Below are 16,457 nucleotides of genomic sequence, written 5' to 3'. Positions count from 1 at the left end.
TCAAACATACCTCCCGATTTTACCACATTCCCAAAAACCTCACTATTAACGCCTTTACTTACTGCAGTTAAATGGTAATAATTGCGCAGATGAAGGTGATACATGAATAACCAAGGTTGAAAAGCACAGTAGAAAGACAAAAAATTGACAGCAGGAATAATGGAAGGCTGTGTACCCAAAGCTGGAAACGAATTCATCAGTACTGACCATCAGAATTAAAAGAAAAGGCTGGTCTCAGTAGCTCACACCTGTAATCACAGCACTTTGGGAGGCCAAGAGGACTGCTTGAGCCCAAGAGTTCAAGACCAGCCTGGGCAAAAAAGTGCGACCCCATCTCTACAAAATAATAATCATAATAGAAAGAAAAGAACGGCTTATGAGAGCTTGGGCAATACCTGTTGGAAGGGAGCGAAGGGGAAAGACTTAGTGCCAACAGAGAACTACTGCATACTAAATCCTAAAAGCTTAATATTTCCAAGTTAAGCCTATATTAACTGTGAGAATGTTTAAAATGTAAATGTTATACTAAAACATGGTATCTTAAAACTCTAAAACTATTAGTTCCCAAGCTTCTGTTCTATTTCCTAACTCTTAAAAAAAAAAAGATTTAAAAAACTGTATTACTTCTATTTTTCCTGTTTTTCTAATTCTTCTATTTTAAAAATGACTTTTACCCATAATAAAACATAATGTACATTCAATATAGGAATTATTAAAAACTCTACATTTTAAGAACATTATTTTCCTATAAAAGCAGAGTATCCCCAAATGTTCCTAAATTTTAAAACAAGTATCTATTTAAAAACAAATATAAATATGTAGTCCACATTGTTAATTTTTATTATTTCCTGTTTTCCCACCAGCTCCAATACAAATTATAATGTCTCTTAAGCCGTGGCTAAAATACAGATTTTTAACTCAAAATTCAGCATACAAGTACAAGCTCTTCTTACCAGTTATCGTAAATATTTTTTACTTAAGAAAACACCATTATGGCATAACTTTATTGGTTTTCAAAGTAAACTTAACAGAAAAAAAAGTCCAAGCCAGTTTTTTTTAGAAAAAGGCATACCTCAATTAGTGCTAGTAAGTCATACGCAAACTCTATCTCCATTTATTTTGAATACCAGAAGATAATAAAATTCTTTCATTCTAATTTTAGCTCTGCACTACAAACTGAGGAGCCACAATATTTGATTTGACTTATTTAAAACTACACATCCTTACTCTTAATATACCCTTCCCACTCACCAAGATAATAATCACTAACTGGCCTTCCTCACTTCAATCTCCTCTCCAATCACGCTGTATCTGGCTGCTAATCATATTTCTTCATGTAATCCTATTCAGTGATCTTCAGTGGAACTTCTTATTTCCAATTTCTAATCCAAACTTCTTTAGATCCCTCCAGCTCATGCCACAATCTTATTACTTTTTATTATATTCGTTTAAAATAGACTCTAACCAAGGAAAATGCTTGCATTCCACAATTCTCATGTCTGTGCCTTTTTTTTTTTTTTTTTTTTTTTTTTTTCCTGAGACGCAGTCTCTGTTGCCCAGGATGAGTGCAGTGGCACAATCTCAGCTCACCACAACTTCTACCTCCCAGGTTCAAGTGATTCTTCTGCCTCAGCTTCCCGAGTAGCTGGGATTGCAGGCACCCACCATCACGCTTGGCTAATTTTTTCTTTTTTTTTTTTTGTATTTTTAGTAAAGACTGGGTTTCACAATGTTGGCGAGGCTGGTCTCAAACTCCTGACCTCAGGTGCTCCACCTGCCTCAGCATCCCAAAATATCTGTGCTTTTTAAACATGCTCTTCCCCCTAGCTGTTATCTCCTTCCCTTTCCACCAACCTATACATACCACTTCTTCAAAATCTAGGTAAAAAATTATTTTTGTCAAAAAGCTTTATTAATTTTATTACAGATAATTCATTTTATTTTGTCAGCTCAGTAATTTAAATGTTTCATAGTTAAGTACTCTTCAAGCTATATCTTAGATCATGAGCTCTTTGGAGTAGAAGCCATATCCTGTGCTCTATGTATATGCAACCCTACCCCTAGTGGAGCATTAGCTGAATTTTGTATGACAACTAACCCAGTTAAATAAAACTTATGAAAATTGGGGGAAATACAACCAGACAAACAAGACTTTTCTGAATACAAAAAAACTGAAATCTCCCAAAACTAAATTCAAATATAACAATCATTTTTGTCAAAACAACATGTAAACACAGAACACAAACTTGAGTGTATTTTTTTCTACATACATTAGTCAGTTCTGAAAACTATAATTAAGAACATTCTAATTGTTTTATGTTAGTGATTTTCTAAATCTAGCCCCCAAAAGCTGTTATGTATAAAGTCTCAATATTTTGGAGATAATAATCATATACTTTTTTCAATGTCTAATTTAACCAATTTGCTTTAGCCTTCTATACTTCACAAAAGCTACAATAAGAAAAGTTGACAGGTGAGATTTTATTATTTCTTCAAGACAAATACTAAAATCCTTGGAGCAAGAGTATATTAAACGAACTTATTACAAATTCCAAAAGACAAAACTTCTTTATATAGAGTAAATATTTTCATTTATAAACTCAAGAGCATTCACAATCCAAATGTTAATGAGAAAGTCTTTTCATACCCATTTCTGCGCAATTTACATATTCATTCTTCAAAACTAGATATACTGGAATGTGAAGATATATTTTTTATTATATACTTTTAACAACTTTATTATAATACCCATTTCAGAAAAAATTCTTTATCTACAAAGCACCAATTTAATACTGCTATACTACAATAAGGTTTCTACTGCTCAGTATTTATGAAAAATAATGCTACAACTATTAATTCCATTTGGGGAAAAAAAACTGATTCAAGCACTAAAAGTAAAAATCATGATCAACAATTCTATTTCAGTTTTCCATTTATAAAGTCTCCTACATGGGCTTTAACCATTCACACTTGTAAGCAACTGTCCATAAGGTAACATTCTAGTTTTATTCTACTTTTCTGTTGAACAGGTAGATACCTACCTATAAAAAAAGTACACCTATTTATTCCTACCTCTAAAATTACAATCAGAAATACCCAAATACCTTAATAAGCAACCTAAAATGCCTAATAGCTAACTGACATAATGCCTGGAAGCTACCATCTAAGAGGCTCCAAAAACCATCTATATAAGGAGGCAATCCACAACTTCCTCCACCTACTTCTTGGCTATATGCCTAGAGAATACTGTAATGACAGCAAGCCAGGCAACTGTGTTATCGGTGGAGGCAAATTCAAATTTCTGCATTCTAAACAAAATATCAAGTCATAAAACTAACCTCTAAAGGATTACTATTAATGAACACTAAGAAGCACCTCTCTGATTTTGTCACTGGGGGGAAAAAAAGGGCCATAGTACCAAATATCATCTGATTTACCTCCCAATTCATAACAATGCCAAACAAGGACAGAAGAAAAGAGAGATGGATTCAAGCATCAATTCTCACTACCCTTGGGAGGGAGGACAAATATGCCATAAGAAGTTCAGAAACAAAAACTCCAGCTCAGGCAACATGGTAAAACCCTGTCTCTGCTACCAAAAAAAAAAAAAAAAAAAAAAAAAAAAAGAGCCAGGCATGATGGCATGCACCTGTAGTTCCAGGTATTCAGGAAGCTGAAGTGGGAGGATCGTTTGAGCCTCGGGGGTGAAGGCTGCAGTGAGCCGGGATTGCGCCAATGCACTCCAGCTAGGATGACAGACTGAGATCCTGTCTCAAAAGAAAAAAAAATGAAGGAAAAGAAAAAGAAACAAGCAAAAACTAATTTATGGTGATAGAGGTTAGAGGTTAGAATAGTGGTTACTTCTGTAGTGAGAAATTAATAGGAGGGAGCACAAGTCACCTTTAATCAGTGAAGAAAAACATTCTCCATCTCTATCTGGGTATTTCATTTAAAATAGGCTCTAATCACGGAAAATGCTTGCATTCCACAATTCTCATGTCTGTGCTTTTTTTACATCCTCTTCTCCCCAGGTGTAACCCAGTACCTCCCACTACCTGGGAGTTACCTAGGTATACTTATATGTATAAATTCACTGAGTTGTACTTAAGATTTGTGCACTTCACTGTATGTTATACCTAAAAAAAAAAATACTTAAAAACAAGTAACCAATTAATAGCTAAATCTAAAAACCTTTTCTCAATTCTCATCCTTCTTTATCAATCTCCATCATATTGTTAATCATAGAACATCAATATTCCCTAAATGAAACTCTTTCCCTTTTGAAGATCCACAAGGCTTTGTTAGGATGTTTTTTCCAGCATTTTCTGTAGTGTCATATTAATTCTCTCTAAATATTTATTCAATATTTACCTTTTCTTTTTTTTTTTTTGAGACTGAGTCTCACTCTGTCGCCCATGCAGTGGCATGATCTTGGCTTACTGCAACCTCTGCCTCTCAAGTTTAAGCGATTCTCCTGCCTCAGCCTCCCAAGTAGCTGACATTATAGGTGCACGCCCCCATGCCCGGCTAATTTTTGTATTTTCAGTAGAGACAGGATATTTCATCATATTGGCCAAGCTGGTCTCGAATTCCTGACCTCAGGCGATCTGCCCGCCTCAGCCTCCCATAGTGCTGGGATTACAGGCGCAAGCCAATGCACCCAGCTAATTCAGTATTTATCAAGTGCTCATGTGTGAGACACGAATTAGGCACCCTCCAATATATATTCCCTATCTCTCTCTCTCTCTCTCTCACACACACACCCCCACACACACACCCCCAACCACATTCCCTAAACTGGATTCAAGCCACTCTATTACCTGGTATCAAACTGTATTTGCTGTTTTAATTCCTATCACTTCTTTATGGGAATATTCTTCTCAAGTATTTTCTGTTCTCAGCCATCCTTTACGGCTCAGTTCAATTTCTATATTATTCTTTCCCTATACCCCTATAGGACTTACTATCTGTAATTGCACTGTCCAATACAGTAACTTCATGTGGCTACTGAATACCTGAAGTCTGGCTAGTCTGAATTGAGATGTGCTTTAAGTATGTAATACTAACAGATTTTGAAGACTTAACATGGTTAAAAAAATTTAAAAATGTAAAATAGTTCAATCATGTTTATATGATGAAATAATAGTATTTAGATACCGGGTTAAATAAAAATCCATTAATAAAATTTCACCTATTTTTATTTTTTGATGTGGCTATAGAAAATCTAAAATTGCATTTGTGGCTCAACTTATATTTCTATTGAGCAGTGTTGACCTATACAATCTATTTATAAATGCCCACAAATTACCTTTTTCTTCTTCTTCTTCAACTGATAAATACAAATTGCATATATTTATGGTGTACAACACATTTTGAAATACATATAAATTATGCAATGGTTAAATCTAGCTAATTAACACATGCATTACCTCACATAGTTATATTTTGTGGTGTGAACACTTAAAATGTACTCTCCTAGCAACTTCCAAGTATGCAATATTAACTATAGTCACTATGTCCCACAAATTATCTCTTAACATATGTCATCTTCCCAATGAGTGCCAGAATTCAACATTAAGCTTTTTTCTTTTATGAATTAAATATTATATTAGGAATTAATAATAGTAACTAGATAAGTTTTAAGTGCCCATTTAATTTTAATATCCCTTTAAGATTTTTAACAAGGAAGCATAAGGCATTTCAAAGTGTTCAAATATAAAAAAAAGTTGTTTTCAGATAGCTATAAATTATACAATTTATTTGTCATCTATATTTTACCTATATACAATTCTAAGTCAAATGTCCCATCAGCAAGGATAGATAGCATGATTAAACCTGTAGCAATCCAAATCCCATAAAGTATTAGTTCTGATTAAGCCTGATTTTTTTCATCTTAATCACTCAGTAAAGAAAAGGGCAGTATCCATTTTGGTCAACATCATTGTACCAATGTCCAGCAGCCAAGACAAAGAGCCTTTATATGGTGGTATGAATAGACAATGTGAGCAATACGACACCACTTGAAATAAGGGTAGGGAGAAAAATGTTTTTATAACGCTAAGTTTTAAAACTAGGAGATGAAACTTACAAATTGTGTAACAACTCGGTAAAAGGATATATATGTAAGAACAGGAAGGTAGAACAGAAAGGTCTCCTCTCTAGACCTTCTCAAGATATACCTAGGTTCAAACTTGGCTGCTCCATTATTAAGTGGATGTGTTTCCTCACATGTAAAGTGGGAATATATACATCACAGGATTATTAAAAGAATATAGTAGATGCTTAATTAACATCATCTGTCTTTAATACTAATAATTATATAATGGTAATAAGATTATGGGTGACTTCCCCTCCCTCACTTTCCAAATTGCTGTATTTTTCAAGCATAAATGAAAAACTTACAATTTCATATTAGTACCCCTCCTCAAATGAACCTAAAATTATTTTTACTAGCTGTCTTTGACAAATTTGCTTATAAGCTTAAAATCTGTGTTTGTGCTAGGAGGAGGTTGGTGGTAGAAAGAAAATTAAAGAGGGGGAGCTGATAACTTTAACACCATACCAGCACAGACATATACAAAACAAAGTGTGGAGAGGAAAACAGCAAAAGGAAATGCTGTCTGGGAAATTCCCAACTCAGACTATCCAATGAAAAGATTATATTCCACCCTCCTCAATCTAGCTACCTACCAACCACTCCTCACTCTCATCTTGGGTTTATATGTACATTACAAATACGCATGGCCACTCACCTTCTTCTCTCTACTAATGGTCACCACATGGCCTCACAGTCAAAAACTGAAAGGAGAGTGAAGAAATTCAGGATGTTATAACAAAGACAAACCAATGCACTGGTTGGGAAATAACTTCATTAAAATGTACTCATTCCCAAGTGCATCTACTCATCTGCTGACAGTGCTGGGAATGCATTCCTGAAATATTTAACCTGGTTATAAGATTCTGCTGCTAGAATCACAGAAGGCACACTTTGATGCCTACCTCTTCACTTCCTCTATAACAACCTTGTCTTTATAGGCATGGCTTAAAATGGGACATTAGCAAAAGTATACAACTCCAAATCACTCACAGGTGAAAATTTCAAGTTAATGTAGAAAGAATAATTAAACAATGGTAATAATAACTATTATTACTCTAACAGCTAACACTTACTATACTCAGCATTGTATGCCAGAAAGCTAAGGACTTTACATGAATTATGTAATATCAACCCTAAACCTCTTTGAAGATGGTAATTACTAATTCCACTTGCCTAGTGCTCACACAGCTAAATCTGAACCCTGCCAATTTTACTTCAAGGCTTACACTTTTAAACTTTATCATATCCTGCCTCTTTATATATGCATAATTACAATTGCAATTGTGATTCTATGTGTGTGTGTGTGTCTGTGTGTAAAGTATTTAGTGAGTCAGTAGTAAACAAAAGGCAATTAATTCCAACTCTGTGAAGACTTTTACCCACCTTCACAAACCAACAATAAATTGGGAATTACCCCTCTCCTCCCCAATAAATGGTGCTCTGAAAGTACTAGTTTTACAGTCATAACATACTTAAGCATGGATGTACATTCTGAGAGATGCATTCTTAGGCAATTTGGTCACTGTGCAAACATCACAAAGTGTACTCAAACAAACCTAGATGGTAGAGGCTACTTACGCACCTAGGCTACTTGGTATAGCCTATTGTTCCTAGGCTACAACATGCTCCTGTAAAGCATGTTATTATACTGAATACCATACACAACTGTAACATAACTGTTAAGCATTTGTGTATCTAAACATAGAACATAAAATACAGTAAAAATACAGTATTATAATCTTATGGGACCACCATCACAAATGCAGTCCACTATTGACCAAAGAACATCATTATGCTGCACATGACTGTATTTAATATCTTCCTCAAGAAACTAGTGAAAGAGATACTTGTAAGTAAAATATTAATCTTTTCAAAAAATTAGATAAATAATTGATAGACTACAGGTAAACATGCTTTGTAAAGTGTAAAGAATTTTAATCTTAACACTTTATTAGGTATTTTTTATTTTCAGTTGTCTATTTGGCTCAAAATATACTTACGTTTCTAGAGTTTGTACAAAGTCTTTTTTATTTGAGACAGGGTCTCACTCTGTCACCCAGGCTAGAGTGCAGTGGCACGGCATCTCTGCTCACTGAAGCCTCCGCCTCCTGGGTTCAAGTGATTCTCCTGCCTCGGCCACCCAAGTAGCTGGGACTACAGGCACGTGCCACCACGTCCAGCTAATTTTTGTATTTTTGGTAGAGACAGGGTTTCATCATGTTGACCAGGCTGGTCTCAAACTCCTGACCTCAAGTGATCCACCCACCTTGGCCTCCCAAAGTGCTGGGATTACAGGTGTGAGCCTCCACACCTGGCCTGTATAAAGTCTTTTAAAAGCTGTATTTTCAACTTAAAAAAAAGATATACATACCAAAAGGCTTAACACATAAAATCTGCCTTCATCACTCTAACCCAACTTCAATTCTACCAAAATCTAGGCTAACAGAATTAAGTTTCAAGGAACAAATCACTTATCTTTATTTTTACTTACAAAATCTCAGTTCTAAGGATTCCAAATGAAATGGGAAGACTACAGCTAGCAGACAGAAGGGGTAGGGCCAAGATTAGTTGCAGAGGGGAAAGAAAATCTCTCAGAAACGTTAACCTTAATCCAGTCTCACTTTCTCCCAACCAAGAGAAGTGTGCACTGCTGCTGCTTCTGCCCTGGCAGGCTCCTCCTCCTCCTACTCTTGAAATCCTCTGCTTTTCTCCTCCTGGAAAGTTACTCTCACAGGGCTTTCTGTTTTTCTTCCTAACATCTCTCAATTGTCAAAGGATTTCTTATCTTGAAATTAAAAGAATAAAAATATACTAACTTTCCATAATCCCATAAGAGTTCCCAGGAAGTTCAAAAAGGATAGTAACTCCTGCCAGGTGCGGTGGCTCACGCCTGTAATCCCAGCACTTTGGGAGGCCAAGGCGGGTGAATTACCTGAGGTCAGGAGTTTGAGACCAGTCTGGCCAACATGGTGAAACCCCAACCCTACTAAAAATACAAACATTAGCCAGGTGTGGTGGCCGGCAGCCATAATCCCAGCTACTTGAGAGGCTGAGGCAGGAGAATCACTTGAACCTGAGAGGCGGAGGTTGCAGTGAGCCAAGATTGCACCACTGCACCCCCGCCTGGGCAACAGACTGAGACTCCGTCCCCCAACCAAAAAGAAAGAAAAAGAAAGGATAGTAACTCCATGGTTCAACTTGGCAGATCTGCAAAAAAAATTAGAATGCAGCAACTAAGGCCTTACAGATGAGAACACACCTTTTTCATGGGAACTTCCTCTCCCTGAAGACAGACAGAATTTAATTTAGAGTTCTACTACCCTCTGGGTCTCCTGTGATCTTCATGTTTGTTTCTTAAGGGGAAGAGGAGAAATCTTTTAGCCAACCAGCAGGGTGAGCTAGTGCTAGCATCAGTTCCATGATTCTCAAATCTCCCAAAACTCAATGGTGTAAACAGCTTGCACTATTAACAGCAGCTATTTATTTCCCTCTAATAAACCTGAATCAAAAAACACCACTTCTAGAACTGCTTCAGTCAATGCTATACCTGACAAATTTACTAAATATTTACAGATTCTCCATTTATGAAAGACATTCTCTCTACCAGAAAGATTAATAAGTGTCTCATTTGAATATGTATCCATAGTATTACAGTATCCACTCTTCATTCTCGTTTTATTTTACAAGGTTACTAATTTAAAACATTTAGAGAACAGTTTAAAAAATGGCTAAAACAAGCGCTCTACAAAATCAGGGTTAGATAACTCAACATGCCAATTTCTCTATTTGCTGCAAGCTACAATCGTCTTAAGACCTGACTGAAAAGCCTTCCCAAGAATAAGATTCACTTTTCCTTCCAGAATCACATCCTGAGAAAATGGTCTACATAAGTAACACTAAAAAACTGTATTTAGGATGACAGAAAAAAATGGACCTGACCTTTCTCTAGATCGCAGATATCCCACCACTTCTGTTCTCCTTGAAACTTTCTTTTCTCCTCCTGCTACCCATTAGCAGTCTCAATTCAACCAAAACACTCTTATAACTTGAATGACAAATTAAAACTGGAAAATGTTTAAGGTTGGCAGGTGACAGACCACTTTATAACTACAAATAACCTGAAAGTGACTCTAATTTTCACAAAATGAAAGTGTAAGTAAATCCACTCACATAATGTTGAAAATTATAAGTTTATCAACTTACAAAAATCAGTAATTTAAAAGCACCTTATATGACCCATAAAAACTTTTAAAACCTTAAAACAATTTAACTTTTTGTTAAATCTGACATTCAAAGAAGTTAAAGATCACTATAGGGTCCCACCATAAATGACTGTCACTACTTGTTCAATTTCCTAACAGACCTTAGAGATACCACTCAGTAGAAGTAGTAGTCTTAAAAAGTTGTTTTAAAGAAAAGGAACATTCTGAGTGGCACATTCGTTTATCCAACCAAAACACTATTACAAAATGAAAGACACCATTATTTTCAGCATTGATCTCATTTCTTTTCCTACGTAATAACTGGCAATAATAGCAGTTATTTCAAACTTTCAAAGAAATTTATCAAGTCCCTGGTTGTTTTTTTTTAATTTTTCAATTTCTGGGTCAAGACTGCATTTGGAAAACCTTAAAATTCAAAAGCAACATCGCTCTGAAACTATCTGATATTTCTGTATTTTGTACCCGATTTTGTTTCACTGAAAGTCACTTTAAAAACCAAGTTACCATATAATATGAAAGTTTTTTGTTTTTTGTTTTGAGATGTAGTCTCGCTGTGTCACCAGACTGGAGTGCAGTGGCACGATCTCAGCTCACTGCAACCTCCGCCTTCCGGGTTCAAGTGATTCTCCTGCCTCAGCCTCCCGAGTAGCTGGGACTATAGACACCACCACGCCCAGGAAATTTTTACATTTTTAGTAGAGACGGGGTTTCACCATGTTAGCCAGGATGGTCTCAATCTCTTGACCTCGTGATCTGCCCGCCTCAGCCTCCCAAAGTGCTGGGATTACGGGCGTGAGCCACCGTGCCAGGCCAATCTGAAAGTTTTTAACTTATTGTCACAGAAGTTCTCATGAACCTAATAATATTTAATTAACAAGTATTCTCAATAACATTCCCTTGTTTTTTTAACCATTATTAGTTGTAGATATTCACGTTCTCATCCCAGCAATATGACAAATACAAACAGCAATGGGTAGAGGCTGAAAGGCAATTTTCCACTATGCCACTAACTTAATCATCTCTGGTCCTCAATATATTGTGAAAGAGGAGGGTAAGAGCAGTTGTTCTTTGACATTCCTTCCACTGTAAAACTTTATGATCCAGGAATACATTTGCTAATGTTAATGCATCTCCTATTCATTAATACAAGACTGTTCTGTATTAGAAGAAAAGCTAAAAAAAGAGAAAATATATATCTGAAAGAACAAGGAAACGAAAGTTAACTAATGTTGAAAAATTCAAATTTCAATTTGAACACAGAGATCTACACAGAGATCTAATGTGTTTAAATATCCCTCCAACCAAGGAATTCTTCTGTTAATTGCCAATACAAAACATTAGGTGTTTCAAAATTTTGTACTTCATGAGTTAATACCAACACAAAGTATGATATAATTGCAGTATAACTTTAATTTGTTAGAAACTGTAAGACTTTTAAAAGCAATACATACCACTGCATTAATACTAATCAAGCTTTATGTTTCACCAATTAAAATGTCTAAGCTAGATTATAGCCTTATTATAAAAACGAGGTTTTTCTTAGCAAGCCTACCAAAATGCAATATTACTGCCATTAAGTTCCCTAGATACTTACACATGCCACTGAAGGCAAACAGCCAGGTTTCCTTTCTTTGAGAAACTTTAGTTGTCTACTTTTTGAAATGTTTTCCTTCTCATGGGACCAAAAAATGTTTACAACTAAAGCAAACTACTGCAGGGAGGGAATACACAATTAAAACAAATCTACCATCCAGATGCAACAAGCGTGGAATTAGTCAGGACTGGACAGGATAGTCGGTGGTGTTGTGATACTTCTGTTGAAATTGTTAACAAGACAAGACCATCATTCGCCCCCAATTATGTTTATCCCCTCGTTGAGTTTGATGATCACACAAAATCTGAAGTCTAAATATAAACGTTTTTATATTCAAAGTCAATATTCAAGAAAACTTTTCCACTAATGTTGCTAAACCATAGATGGATCCCAACAAGAGTTGTCTGTAGAAGTCTCGTAACAAGTAACCTTTAGCTCCACCACCTAAGTTTCCAATCACTGAGAAGAGTCTGGGACAACTCATCTTCAGGTTCACGGGAGAAGTGGAGCACACCTGCTTTCCTCTGGCAGAGTAACTTCCCAGGGACACAAAGGCCAGAGAATCAGACCTGGAGAGGCAAAAAGCTTTAGCTGGACACCCACCGAGCCCCTGGCAACCCAAACACTTCGAGCGATTTACCTCTTGCTGTTACTTCCCAGGCACCTAGCCGCATAAGATCTTGCTGGACGGGGGGAGGGGAGGGCTATGCGGTCCTGTCCCAATAAAGGGGAGGGGTGTATACAGTTAATGCCAGAGCCAGCGTTTCTGGTCACAACCGAGCAGCCTCAACGAGAGGGGTTGGTGACTGCTCTCGGCCCGCCCCGTTACTCAGTGCATTGCAATGGCGACCGCCAGGCTCCCCAAGCCGCCTGATCTCGGCCCCTTCCCCCTACTGCTCACTGGCTGCTCGGCTTCATGTGACTAAACAAAACCCCCAAGTCTAGTGCCCAGCTCAGCCCCTTTGTGTCCGCTACCGGATCCTCCGACGCCGCAGCGGAAAACCCCCCCCCATCCCCCCGCCGAGTCCCGCCCCGCGGCGGCGGCCGCCGCTCACCTCAGGCTCCGTAGCCCCCAGCGACCGCCGCGGCCGCCGCCTCCCCGAACCCGGGGCCCGGGCTCCTTGTGTAGCACCAACTCCGCCTCCTCGGCCGCCGCCGCCATCTTAGCCTGTGCGGCAAAACGCGTCCTTTTGGATGGCTGGGACCCAGCCTAGGGCGTAGCTCCCCGGGCCCGAGAGCCGGAGGCCGGGTCCCCCAAGTTCTTCCGCCACCCTCAGTCCCGCCGCTGCCACAGCCCAGAGGCCCGAAACCCACTCGGGTCCCAGCGAATCTGACCAAATAACCCCTGAAACTCACAGTTTGGTGCCGTGTGCGTCAAACCGGGGCGACGTTGGGAGCGCGCGGCGTCCCCGCGTCACACGCCGCTCTGTACGCTACTCGGCTCCAGCGGCCCCCCTCCGCTCCCCGCTTTTCGCCTCCAGCCCCGGTTCCCACGGCGCAGGCGCGCTGCTTTCCCGCCTCTGCCGGGCTGCGGACCGCGGGGGTGGCCAGCGAGGAGCTCCCGGGAAGCTTCGCGCTGGTGGAGCGTCTGGGCCAATTAGACAAACGGGGGCAGCGGAAACAGTGCACCACTGTTCTCGGGTGCCAGAAACCAAACAAGGTCACCTCCCCCAGCGCTGACCTAATCACTACCAAGGAGGTTCCCGCCCCAAAGTAGGCACGCTCCAAATATGGTGGTGCCCAAACTCTGCAAGACCCAAGCACTAGGCATGCCTAGGCCCTTTAAGGTGGAACAGGCCCAGGTTTGAGTTCCACGATCACGAGCGTGCAAAAATCTCTGTTATTTTCCTCTTGTTGAGGAAAACAGCCGAATAATGCAATATTTGCCAATCACAACTGTGGAGTAATGGCAGAGGGAAGGTTTTAGGATCTTAAGGGGGCAGATCGTTGGGAGTTGCTTGATGGCCAGGCAAAGCATCAAGTGTGACATCTCAGTTACCTGGACAGCCTGCCCTGAAAGGTGGCCGAGGTTTGCTCCAGTTTGACTCTCTGAGGATACTCTCTCCCTGCATTACTGAAAGTGTCATGGTTCTACGAATTAAAGTTATATAAGAAGCATGTGAGATGCTGGTTAACCCTTCAGAGAATCAGTCCCGAGAGGGTTCTGGAAATTTTCGTTTTTAACAAGACTTCACCACAGGATCCTGGGGGCAGAGAAACACTGATGGGCTATTCTTTTAGTTTTCGACTGAGCCAGTGAGAAACTGCTAACATGTTTAAGATTAACCAAGAGTTCTTGAGAAATCTACTGGTCCCGCCTTAATTATTTGGCTTCTCTGAACCTGTGTTTACTCATTTAAAAATTTAAAAATAAAGAAGTTTTCCTTAGTTGTACAGCTGTCATTACTGTGGCCCTCCAAACCCTCAAGATGTTACTGACATTCAGAATATACCATAACTGCATTTATTTGACAAGAATGAGAAACATTCTCTTTCCTATGGAATGATGCCTTCAGCAACAGCAAACGTAGATTCCAAACAATAAATATTTGACTAAACACATTAATTGCTTCATTACTTAATCGCTAACACTTTTGAGTGCTTACTGTATACCAGGCATTGTTCTAACTTGCTCGATTTCATTGTAACCCAATGAGACAAAGAGAAGTAAGGTGATTTTCTCAAAGTCATACAGTTCTTTGGGCTCTTTAAAATGCAAATCTCCCGTCTTCATTTACACAAATGTGTAAACAATAAAATATAAATACGTATAAATTTGCCGTCAATGTGGGAGGGGTGCCCTTTGGATCATTTCATTTGCAGAATCCATTAAAATTGGACATTCTCAGCTTACTATTGGACTTACAACAAAATATTATGCACTATGGAAATTCTTACATAATATCACTGTAAAAGCAGTTACTAAGAAAATAACTGTCATTAATGTACACCACTGACTAATGTGCAGACAAATCACACAAGCAAATAGAATCACTCAGAACTCAGCTGTGATCAGGAACTTGTCTCACTAATGAAGCTGTTTTTTACACTAGAACTCAGCAACTGAAGTGTAATACTGTGGAAGTCATAATAGCAGTAAAAGTAATCATAGTAATTATAATAGTAGAAGTAGTAATAGTTGATGAAACGCTGTACAAAATGGATCTCAAAAGCTTCCATGAATGGGAGAAAATATAATGACAGAAAGCTTGAATAAGGTAATGCAAAAAGAAAAAAAAAAATACACGTGAGGTCTCTGTCTAGCCGCAGACATGAGTCTCTGTTCTGCAGGATGGGGTTTGTAAAAGTTATTAAGAGTAAGGCCTACTTTAAGAGATATCAAGTGAAATTTAGAAGACGACGAGAGGGTAAAACTGATCACTATGCTCAGAAACACTTGGTGATACAGGATAAAAACGAATACAGCACACCCAAATATAGGATGATAGTTCGTGTAACAAACAGAGATATCGTTTCTCAGATTGCTTATGCCCGTATAGAGGGGGATATGATAGTCTGTACAGCATATGTACACGAACTGCCAAAATATGGTGTGAAGGTTGACCTGACAAATTATGCTGCAGCGTATTGTACTGGCCTGCTGCTGGACCGCAGGCTTCTCAGTAGGTTTGGCATGGACAAGATCTATGAAGGCCAAGTGGAGGCAACTGGCGATGACTACAATGTGGTAAGCATTGATGGTCAGCCAGGTGCCTTTACCTGCAATAAGGGTGCAGGCCTTGCCAGAACTACTACTGGCAGTAAAGTTTTTGGCACTCTGAAGGGAGCTGTGCATGGAGGCTTGTCTGTCCCTCACAGTATTAAATGATTCCCTGGTTATGATTCTGAAAGCAAGAAATTTAATGCAGAAGTACACAGGAAGCACATCATGGGCCACAATGTTGCAGATTACATGTGCTACTTAATGGAAGAAGATGAAGATGATTACAAGAAACAGTTCTCTCAATACATAAAGAACAGTGTAACTCCAGACATGATGGAGGAGATGTGTAAGAAAGCTCATGCTGCTATACGAGAGAGTCCAGTCTGTGAAAAGAAGCCCAAGAAAGAAGTTAAAAAGAAGAGGTGGAACCGACCCAAAATGTCCCTTGCTCAGAAGAAAGATTAGGTAGCTCAAAAAAAGACAAGCTTCCTCAGAGCTCAGGAGCCAGCTGCTAAGAGCTAAATCAAACAATTTTCTATGAGGATTTTTCAGATAAAGACAATAAACTTATGGACAGAAAAAAAAAATACAGGCAACTGAAAAAATCCAAAGACCAGTTATGTGGCTCAGTGCCAAAATATTTAAGGAAATCGCAGTTGAGAATGAAAGTCAAGATGTGGAAAACAGTTTGGGAGAAAATTCATAACACATTGTGAATAAAATGATGCTCCGATGAATACACCTGGTAAATGTTTTAAAGAAAGAAAAAGCAAGATGCTGCTACCGGTTTTTGTTGCTGTTGTTGTTTTTAAACTTTTATTTTAGGTTCAGGAGTACATATGCATGTTTGTTATGTAGGTAAACTCATGTCATTGGGGT

At 38.5% G+C, this 16,457-nt stretch overlaps 1 protein-coding gene and 1 pseudogene across 27 annotated transcripts in view; one reads left to right on the top strand and one right to left on the bottom strand.

Moving 5' to 3' along the window:
- Positions 1-13,601, bottom strand: part of ZNF644 (zinc finger protein 644) — a 108,709-nt gene extending 95,108 nt beyond the window's left edge. For 3 of the 27 annotated variants that reach the window (XM_054531339.2, XM_063728483.1, XM_024255837.3), the window contains exons 1-2: positions 13,271-13,566; positions 11,915-12,483 (exon numbers count right to left, since the gene is read on the bottom strand). The gene's annotated coding sequence lies outside the window, so the exon portion shown is untranslated. The other 24 variants (XM_054531343.2, XM_063728487.1, XM_054531331.2 and 21 more) reach the window with 21 other exon arrangements.
- A 1,574-nt stretch (positions 13,602-15,175) lies between these two features.
- On the top strand, positions 15,176-16,100 carry LOC100457635 (large ribosomal subunit protein uL18-like; annotated as a pseudogene).
- The last annotated feature ends 357 nt before the right edge of the window (positions 16,101-16,457 follow it).

Source organism: Pongo abelii, chromosome 1 (assembly GCF_028885655.2).
Source record: "Pongo abelii isolate AG06213 chromosome 1, NHGRI_mPonAbe1-v2.0_pri, whole genome shotgun sequence".
NCBI classification, from domain to species: Eukaryota; Metazoa; Chordata; class Mammalia; order Primates; family Hominidae; genus Pongo; species Pongo abelii.
Note: the sequence above shows the minus strand (reverse complement) of the source record. Positions and strands in the feature narration are given on the sequence as shown.